Source organism: Equus asinus, chromosome 9, assembly GCF_041296235.1.
Source record: "Equus asinus isolate D_3611 breed Donkey chromosome 9, EquAss-T2T_v2, whole genome shotgun sequence".
NCBI lineage: Eukaryota > Metazoa > Chordata > Mammalia > Perissodactyla > Equidae > Equus > Equus asinus.
Genome location: NC_091798.1, coordinates 2,781,492 through 2,789,849, shown reverse-complemented (window position 1 = coordinate 2,789,849; position 8,358 = coordinate 2,781,492). Strand labels below are relative to the sequence as shown.

The following is an 8,358-nucleotide window of genomic DNA, read 5'->3' as shown; positions in this document are numbered from 1 at the left end:
GCTTCACTGCTTAGCATCTGCAAGAACTTCAGTATGCTGTTTCATCTTATCTTGAAGGTGGAGTATGCATATATGTGCAAACATATTTGAAAGCAGTTTATATATGGCCTTTTACCTTCAAACCTGTGGTATTTTATATTTAAATTCACTCACATCTCATCTTCTGCCATAACTAACACACAGCAATCTAATAATAATTGCATTCATTAGGATAATTGTTTTGTTGTTCTCAATTACAGTATGTCCTTACACGCTTTTCTGATTTCTTATTTGCTTCTCACTATGCTCATCTCTACCAGGTGAGTGGTGGAGAGTTGGTGGGAAAACTCCTACTTAGCCTTCAAAGCCTATTAGATCCCATGTCTCCCATAAAAACCTCCATGTTAATGCAGGCCTCAAAAAATGAGTTTAAATTGTTTACTCCTCTTCAAGTTTTTAGAAAAGTTTGGCATTCATTGCTTAAATATTTAGTAGAATCCACTAGTGAAACCATCTATTCCTGGGCTTTTCTTTGTTGGGAGGTTTTGTTCCATTTCTGCTGTCATGCTTCCTTGATTTTTCATGTTTCTTTAAGATTTGCATTGCTATCTGCATGTACGAAGACACGGTCCCCTCCTCTAGTGTTTGCTGACTGGCCAGGGAGAGGAATACCTTCCCTCGGCCCTATTAGTGATCCTAAGGCATTTTCAGAATGTGTGTATATATAGTGTGTGTATATATACACTATATATTATATATATTAATTATATTAATATATTAATTAATTAATATATATTAATTAATTAATATATATTAATTAATATATATAGTAAGACCTCCAACTTTGTTCTTTTTCAAAACTTTTTTGTCTATTGTAGGTTCTTCGCCTTTCTATAAGAACCTTAGAAATGGTTGTCAATTTCTACAAAAGCAATTGCAGAGATTTTGATTTCACAGCATCTATAGATTATTTTAGGGAGAATTGACATGGTACAATACTGAATCTTCCAATTCATTACCATGGTGTGATAGGCATAATTCTCAGAAGGCCCCAAGATTCTTGTTCCTGGTACATGAACCCTGGATACATCTTCCTTTGAGTGTGCATTGAAGGATTCAGCTCTCAAGACTAGGACACAATTTATGAAAAATGAGGGGATTTTGCAAATGTAATTAAGGTCTTAATTTAGTTTAGAACCTTTGGGTTCAGTCCAGAGAAATTTGGTTCCAAAAGGGATCCCCTCACAGGGATTTTACCCCATGGGGAAAGGAGCAGAGGAAGACCTCAGCAATCCTCGTCACTGCCATGGTCATCTGCAGCCTTTGAGACCAAGAATCCCACAGTCTTCCCCAACACTGAGCCCAGCTCATGGAGCTGCCCATAGATTCCAGTGCTGTACCACCTGCCCAGGGCTGAAACTGTCACTTTGGTGAGACCTGTTCCCAAGGCCCGAGTCACTCCTGCACTCACTCTTCCACTCTTCCTGCTGTCTCCCACTCTCCAGCATCAGGAGTCACAGTGCTGTGCCATGTGAAGACCAGAGCTGCTGCTGCACTGCCCTCTGCCCCTCAGCTGAAAGTCATGGGTTTGACCCACCATCACTGGCCTGTGCTGCTGCTGCTGTGTGCCCCATACCCGAGTCAGGGAATTGAACAAAGAGTTAAAAATTGTAATAAAGAATGAAAAAGAAATTCTGGAGCTGAAGAATACAATGATTGAAATAAAAAATACATTGGAGGCCTTCAACAACACGCTTGATCGATTAGAAGAAAGAATGTGTGAAGGTGAAGGCAGATCTCTTGAAATCATCCTGTTAGAAGAGAAAAAAAAAAGAATGAGAAACAGTGAAGAAAGCCAATATGAATTATGTTACCATTAAGTGAGAATTTTTTTTTTTTGCATTAGGGAAATCTGAGAAGGAGAAGAGAAAGAGAAATAGGCAGGAAGCTTACTTGAAGGAATATTAGCTGAAAATTACAAATCTGGGAAGAGATATGGACATTCAAGTACATGAAGCTCCAAAATACCTGAACAGATTCAACCCAATTCCAGTGTGTGTGTGTATTTTCCCTACACAGCCAAGCAATTCTCCAACACCAGCTGGGTGTCCTAAAGTTCAACTCAATGCTGACACTCTCTACCTGGAGACAGCCTTAGACACCACAGGTTAGGAGCTCAGTCCCACAGACTGCTCTCCACTTCAGAGGCCAGTTGCAAGTCAGGTTGTTACCTATGCTTCTGACCAACTGGCTGTCATTCAGAGGTTCCCCTGATCTCTCCCTGGGCTCAATTAATTTGCTAGAGTGGCTCACAGGTGTCAGAGAAACATTTTACTTACTAGGTTACCAGTTTATTATAAAAAAATGTAACTCAGGAACAACCAGATGGAAGAGGTGCATAAGGCAAGGGATGAGGAAAGGGCGTGGAGATTCTCTGAGCGCATCACTCTACCAAACCTCTTTATGTCTACCAATCTGGGAGATCTCCGAACACCATCCCTATGGGTTTTTATACATGCTTCACTACATAGGTATGAAATCATTGGCCACTGGGGATTGAGTCCAATTTCCAGCCCCTTTCCCATGCCAGGAGGTTACGGGTGGGACTTAAATTCCAACCCTCTAACCACATGGCTGGTTCTCCTGGCAACCAGTTCCTATCCTTAGCTGAAGTCCCAAATCACCTTTTTAATACAACAAAACACACTTTCATGGCTCTCAACACTTAAGAAATTCCCAGAGTTTTAGGAACTCTGTGCCAGAAATGTGATGAAGGCCAAATATATATATTCTTGGTTACAAATCACAATATCACTGGTATAAACAGAATCGTGATGGAGCCTTGATTGGAGTTCTGTCAGGATGCTTCCAGTTCTCAAACTCTGGCACAGAGGTGCTCAATCAGAGATGATTTTGGCCCTGGGGATATTTGGCAATGTCTGAAGGGACACAGCAAACTTGTATAATCCACGCGACAGTATCCACTACAAGTATTTATCCAGCTCCTAATGTCAACAGTGAGAAGGTGAGGAAACCTGTCCTGGACCAGCACTTCTCCAACTTCATGTGCATGCAAATCGACAAAGTCTGTAGTCTAAATGCAAATTCATCAGGTCTCCAGTGGGCCCAGGGACTGTGCGTTGCTAACAAGCTCTCAGGTGGTGTCGATGCTGCGGGTCCTGGTCTGTGGGTCACAGTGTGAGCAGCAAGGCTGTGGACCTGAGTAAGACGTAGTTTTAGGTCTTCTCCACCCACATCTTCTTTGCTTGTAATTTTGAAAGAACAGTTTTTCACTCACTCTACAGATGGTGATAAATTCTGCTTGACTCTTTTAAATATGAGGGCTCTTCAAGGACATCAAATAATATATATCTGAAATAGACTTTGCAGGTAGAATAAGGGCCTCCAAAATACTGTCCACATCCTAATCCCAAGAAATTTTGAATATGTTGGTTTACATGGCAAAATGGAATTAAGATAGTAGGTGGGATTAAGTTACTATTCATTTACCTTGACATAAGAAGGTTGGCCTGAATAATCTGGTCGGACTAGTGCAATCATGATCATCCCCTAAATGTAGAGGAAGAGGAAGAATTGGAGTCAGGGAAATATTTGAAGATGTTGTGCAGCCGGCTTTGAAGGTGGACGAATGGCCATGAGCCGAGCAATGCAGGTGGCCGCTAGGAAGTGTAAGAGAAAAGGAAATTTATTCTTTCTTGTAGCTTCCATAAGAAACCTGGGCCTGCAGTCATCTTGATTTTAGCCCAATAAGATGCATTTTGGGCTTCCGAACTGTAGAACTTTAAGGTATAAATTTGTTTGTTTTAAGCCACTAGTGTGGTAATTTGATAAGCAGCAATTGTAATCTAAAGCAGACATTCAGCTAAAAACGTTTTGTTCAAGGAAACTGATGTTAAGCCTCTCAATTCATTCATTTGGATTTTCTTGGGTCAAGGCATTTTTTTTTGTTGAAATCCCACCTTAAATAAGAAAAGAAAATTAAAGTCAATTTGCAGACATATGGCTCCCTTAGTGCAGAGAATTTCTCATCATCTAAACATAAATGTGTTTCTAGCTGAGGCCTTTGAGTCTTTAAGAGAGGAAAAGAAATTCATCATTAAAATTAAGGTCACTCTTTCTACTCTAAATCTGTGTGCCAAAATTTTTACATTCTTTCAATTTCATGTTTCTTCAAATGTTTATTATTTTTATCCTGTTCCTCTTTCTCTCAAGTTTCCTTTCAACCAAGAAGATGGGATTATCAATGGGTCTGTTTTTCTGTGTGTGTATGTATACATAAAGACAGTCCTCAACTTACAATGGTTCAGCTCCTCATTTTTCAACTTTACGATGGTGAAAAGCAATACATATTCAGTAGAAACTGTACTTTAAGTTTTGAATTTTGATCTTTTCCCCAGAGTAGTGATAAGTGGTACAATACTCTCCCATGATGCTGTGTTATGGCAGCAAGCCACAACTCCCACTCAGCCATGCGATGACGAGGGTAAAGAACCCAAACACTTACAACCATTCTGTACCCATACGACCATTCTGTTTTTCACTTTGAGTACAGTGTTCAATCAATTACATTAGACAGTCAACACTTTTTTTTATTGTTGTTTTTTGCTGAGGAAGATTTGCCCTGAGCTAACATCCGTGCCAACCTTCCTCTATTTTTTAGTATGTGGGCTGCCAGCACAGCATGGCTGCTAACAGAGCAGTGTAGATACACACCTGGGAACCAAATCTGGGCTGCTGAAGCAGAGCACACTGAACTTAACCAGTTCAGCGGGCTGGCCCATCAACACTTTATTTTAAAATAGATCTGTGTTAGATCATTTTGCCTAACTGCAGGGTAATGTAAGTATTCTGAGCTCATTTAAGGTGGTCTAGGCTAAACTATGGTGTTTGGCAGTTTAGATGCATTAGATGCATTGAAATGAATTTTTGAATTATGACACTTTCAACTTATGATAGGTTTATTGAGATGTAACCCCAGTGTAAGTGAGGAAGATTTTTACATATATATATAAAAATACATATTAATATTACATATAACATTAATATTGATATAAAACTATATAGAATTGTATATAATATAAATATATAATATTATATAATATATTATAAATAAACATATATAAACTTGCCATTTTTTTATGTAATTACACTCCAATAAAGTAGAGTTAAAAAATTCTAGGGTACATAACCCAGGGTCGGGTCTAGAGCACAGGTTGCTGAGTTATAAGACCTAGGAGAGACGTCTTATAACTTGAAGAAGGAAAATGTCACAGAGATAGGAACTGTGAAGTTAAATTAAGGCCATTTTCACTTGATAAACTATTTTTCTCATAAACTCTAAGATTTAATCTACATATATAAAGGGAGTGAACTAGCATACATTTCTTGAAGAAGAAAGTGCGATACAGCTGCACACAACATGACGGATGAGCTTTAGAGACAACGTGAGGAATCACAGCTGATACAGACTCAACGAGGAACACGGCAGAGATCAGAGCAACTCCCCTCCACACTCTCATCTGAGAATCAAGGCACTTTCCTACCAATTGCTGTTACAATGGATTATTAGGCAGCAACAGCTAACTGATACAAAAATAAAAACAAACAGAAGTGAAGGCAATTATAATAATCTGCTTCTTTTCATTCTAGGCATTTGTCCTGATATTTGAAGATAACATTCATGATTACTCTGTTATTGAAGATTATTTCGGATAAATGTATTAAAATTTACTCCACTGAGGTTCCTTTCCAGGTAAGCAGGAGAAGGTGGAAGGACATGCAAGTTTGTTTAAAACCTGTGACTCTCAATCACATGACGGGGCAGGAAGTCAAGCTCTCTACTGAGTCATCCTCTCATCAGGAGGAGATACATATATATATGTTATTCAATGTATGATATGGATATTGTTATTCACTGCCCATTTAGTGGTTATGACAAAATTTTTACTGCATTTAGAGTCATGGAAAAGGTATGACTTGTGGCAGCACTGGAAGTTTTCAAGATGAAATGAAGATAATTTAATAAAAAAATTTGAACACACCAACCAAGTCATCCCAATGAAAAACCCACTTCCACACAGACATCAGTCTCTCAAACTTCAATGTGTAGATGTATAGCTAGAAATAGAAATATTTTACTCAGTAATACAAAGTATCTTACAACTCTACTTCATCACACTTAAGCTCTACTCTGTTTCAGAGGCCAAATAAAGTCAATCTATTTATTCAAATTTGTGTTTCTGTGTGGACTCCACTCGGAGACATGTCTTTGGTAATCATTTTGCTGTCACGATGGAGGCACAGTGGACACAGATCTGAATAAGAGAACAGGATTCTAATGAGGAGAATAAAATTCAATGACTACCTATCAAACACAATATATATATTGAAGTCTACATTTTCTGGATCAGCAATTGGGGTAGTGATATACAAAGGAACGATGTACAAAAATGTGTGAAACAGTGGTCTCATATTTTCCCCTATTACAAAATTATATAAATTGCCTTGGTTGTCAATTGTAGTTTTTTAAAATGTGAGTAATACAACTCATCACTGTTCTATAAGGAAAACAAGGGAAAAATTATTTGGGGTGATATATGTCATTAGAGAAGAAATTATTTTTAAGAAATTCATGTTGTCCATGAAAGAAATGGGAATTTTGAAATATTTCAAACACAAAGTTGGGAAAAACTTTGATAAATAGGAAAAAAATAAATATTAGAAAACTGTTTCTATATCAGAGTGAGTGAAAGCTTAACAGAATGAGTTACTTAAATTGTATAAAGAAGTTGAAGTCAAAGAAATGGACAGACATGGAAAAAAGGGAAGGAACAATTTTTACTTGCATTATACAATCAAAGAAAAGCAATTTCTGGCTCAGAAACTTTTAGCACTGCAATCAAGGATACTTCTTCTGACCCAGGAGAATTATTCCTTTTATAGCTACCATCTCAAAGAATGATTTCAGAGTTTTCTTTATGTCTTTGTTCCTCAGGCTGTAGATGAAGGGGTTCAGCATAGGTGTGACCACAGTGTACATCACTGAGGCTGTGGCACTGGAGTGTGAGCTGTGGGTGGCAGCAGAGCTGAGGTACACTCCTAGGCTGGTGCAGTAAAATAAGGAGACAACTGAAAGGTGAGATGCACACATGGAAAATGCTTTGTACTTTCCCTGAGTTGATGAGATTCCACATATGGAGGAAACTATCTTAGAGTAAGAGTAAAGGATACCAACCAGGGGACCACCAGCCAGCAGCACAGCCGCAACACATATCACCATGTTATTGAGAAAGGTGTCAGAACAGGCAAGTTGGACCACCTGATTGAGTTCACAGAAAAATTGGGGGATTTCCACGTCTGTGCAGAAGGACAATCACAACACCATTAAGCTTTGTAACAAGGAATAAAAGGCACTCACGAACCAGGACACCAGAACCAATAGTCTACAGAGCTGGGCGTTCATGATCGCTGAGTAGTGCAGGGGGTGGCAGATGGCCACAAACTGGTCATAGGCCATTATAGTCAGGAGAAAGTTATCTATTCCTGCAAATAATATGTAAAAATACACCTGGGAGATGCAGCCTTCGTAGGTTATGCCTTTGCTCTGCATCTGGATGCTCAGCAGCATCTTTGGGATGGTGGTGGAGGTGAAGCAAATGTCTACAAAGGACAGGTTGGAGAGGAAGAAATACATGGGTGTGTGGAGGTGGGAGTCAGAGATGGTGGCCAGGATGATGAGCAGGTTTCCAGACACAGTGGTCAGGTACATGGAGAGGAAAAGTGCAAATAGAAGGGACCACAGTTCTGGTTCCTCTGAAAATCCCAGAAGAAGAAATTTTTTAAAATGTGTGTCATTCTCTGGTTCCATGTGTTGGAGGTGACTACTAGGAAATAGAAAAATAAATGACTTCCTTTCACACAAGCAAGCATTAGTTACGTAGAATAACTGCTACATCTAGATTTAGAATCAAGAAATTTAATTTCAATATTTTGTGTATGATCTTGTCCCCATTACGGCATCTCCAGTGCTACTTCTCTTTAGGAATTCCTTTTCCACCATCAGTTTGTTCCTCAAACATAATGTTCCTAATGTTTTATTGAGTATCTTTCATGCATTTGAGTAATATATATTGAATATAAGCCATATTCCAAGCACCATCCAGAGAATAGAACCTCGAAAAACAAAGTCCCTAATCTAATGATGGAGAAAGAATATGACCAAATAAAAATAATGATACAACATATGCAATGGTGACAGACACTCTGATAAAAAGACGACACGTCAAAAGGAGACAGTGGATAGGGGTGTTATATTTTATTGGGAGTTGAGGCAGGAGCTGCAAGTGAGGTGACATTTGA

General features: G+C 38.8%; 1 pseudogene; it reads right to left on the bottom strand.

Annotated features, from left to right (window-relative positions):
- Positions 1–6,898: 6,898 nt before the first annotated feature.
- Positions 6,899–7,867, bottom strand: LOC139046291 (olfactory receptor 7A17-like; annotated as a pseudogene).
- Between the last annotated feature and the right edge of the window lie 491 nt (positions 7,868–8,358).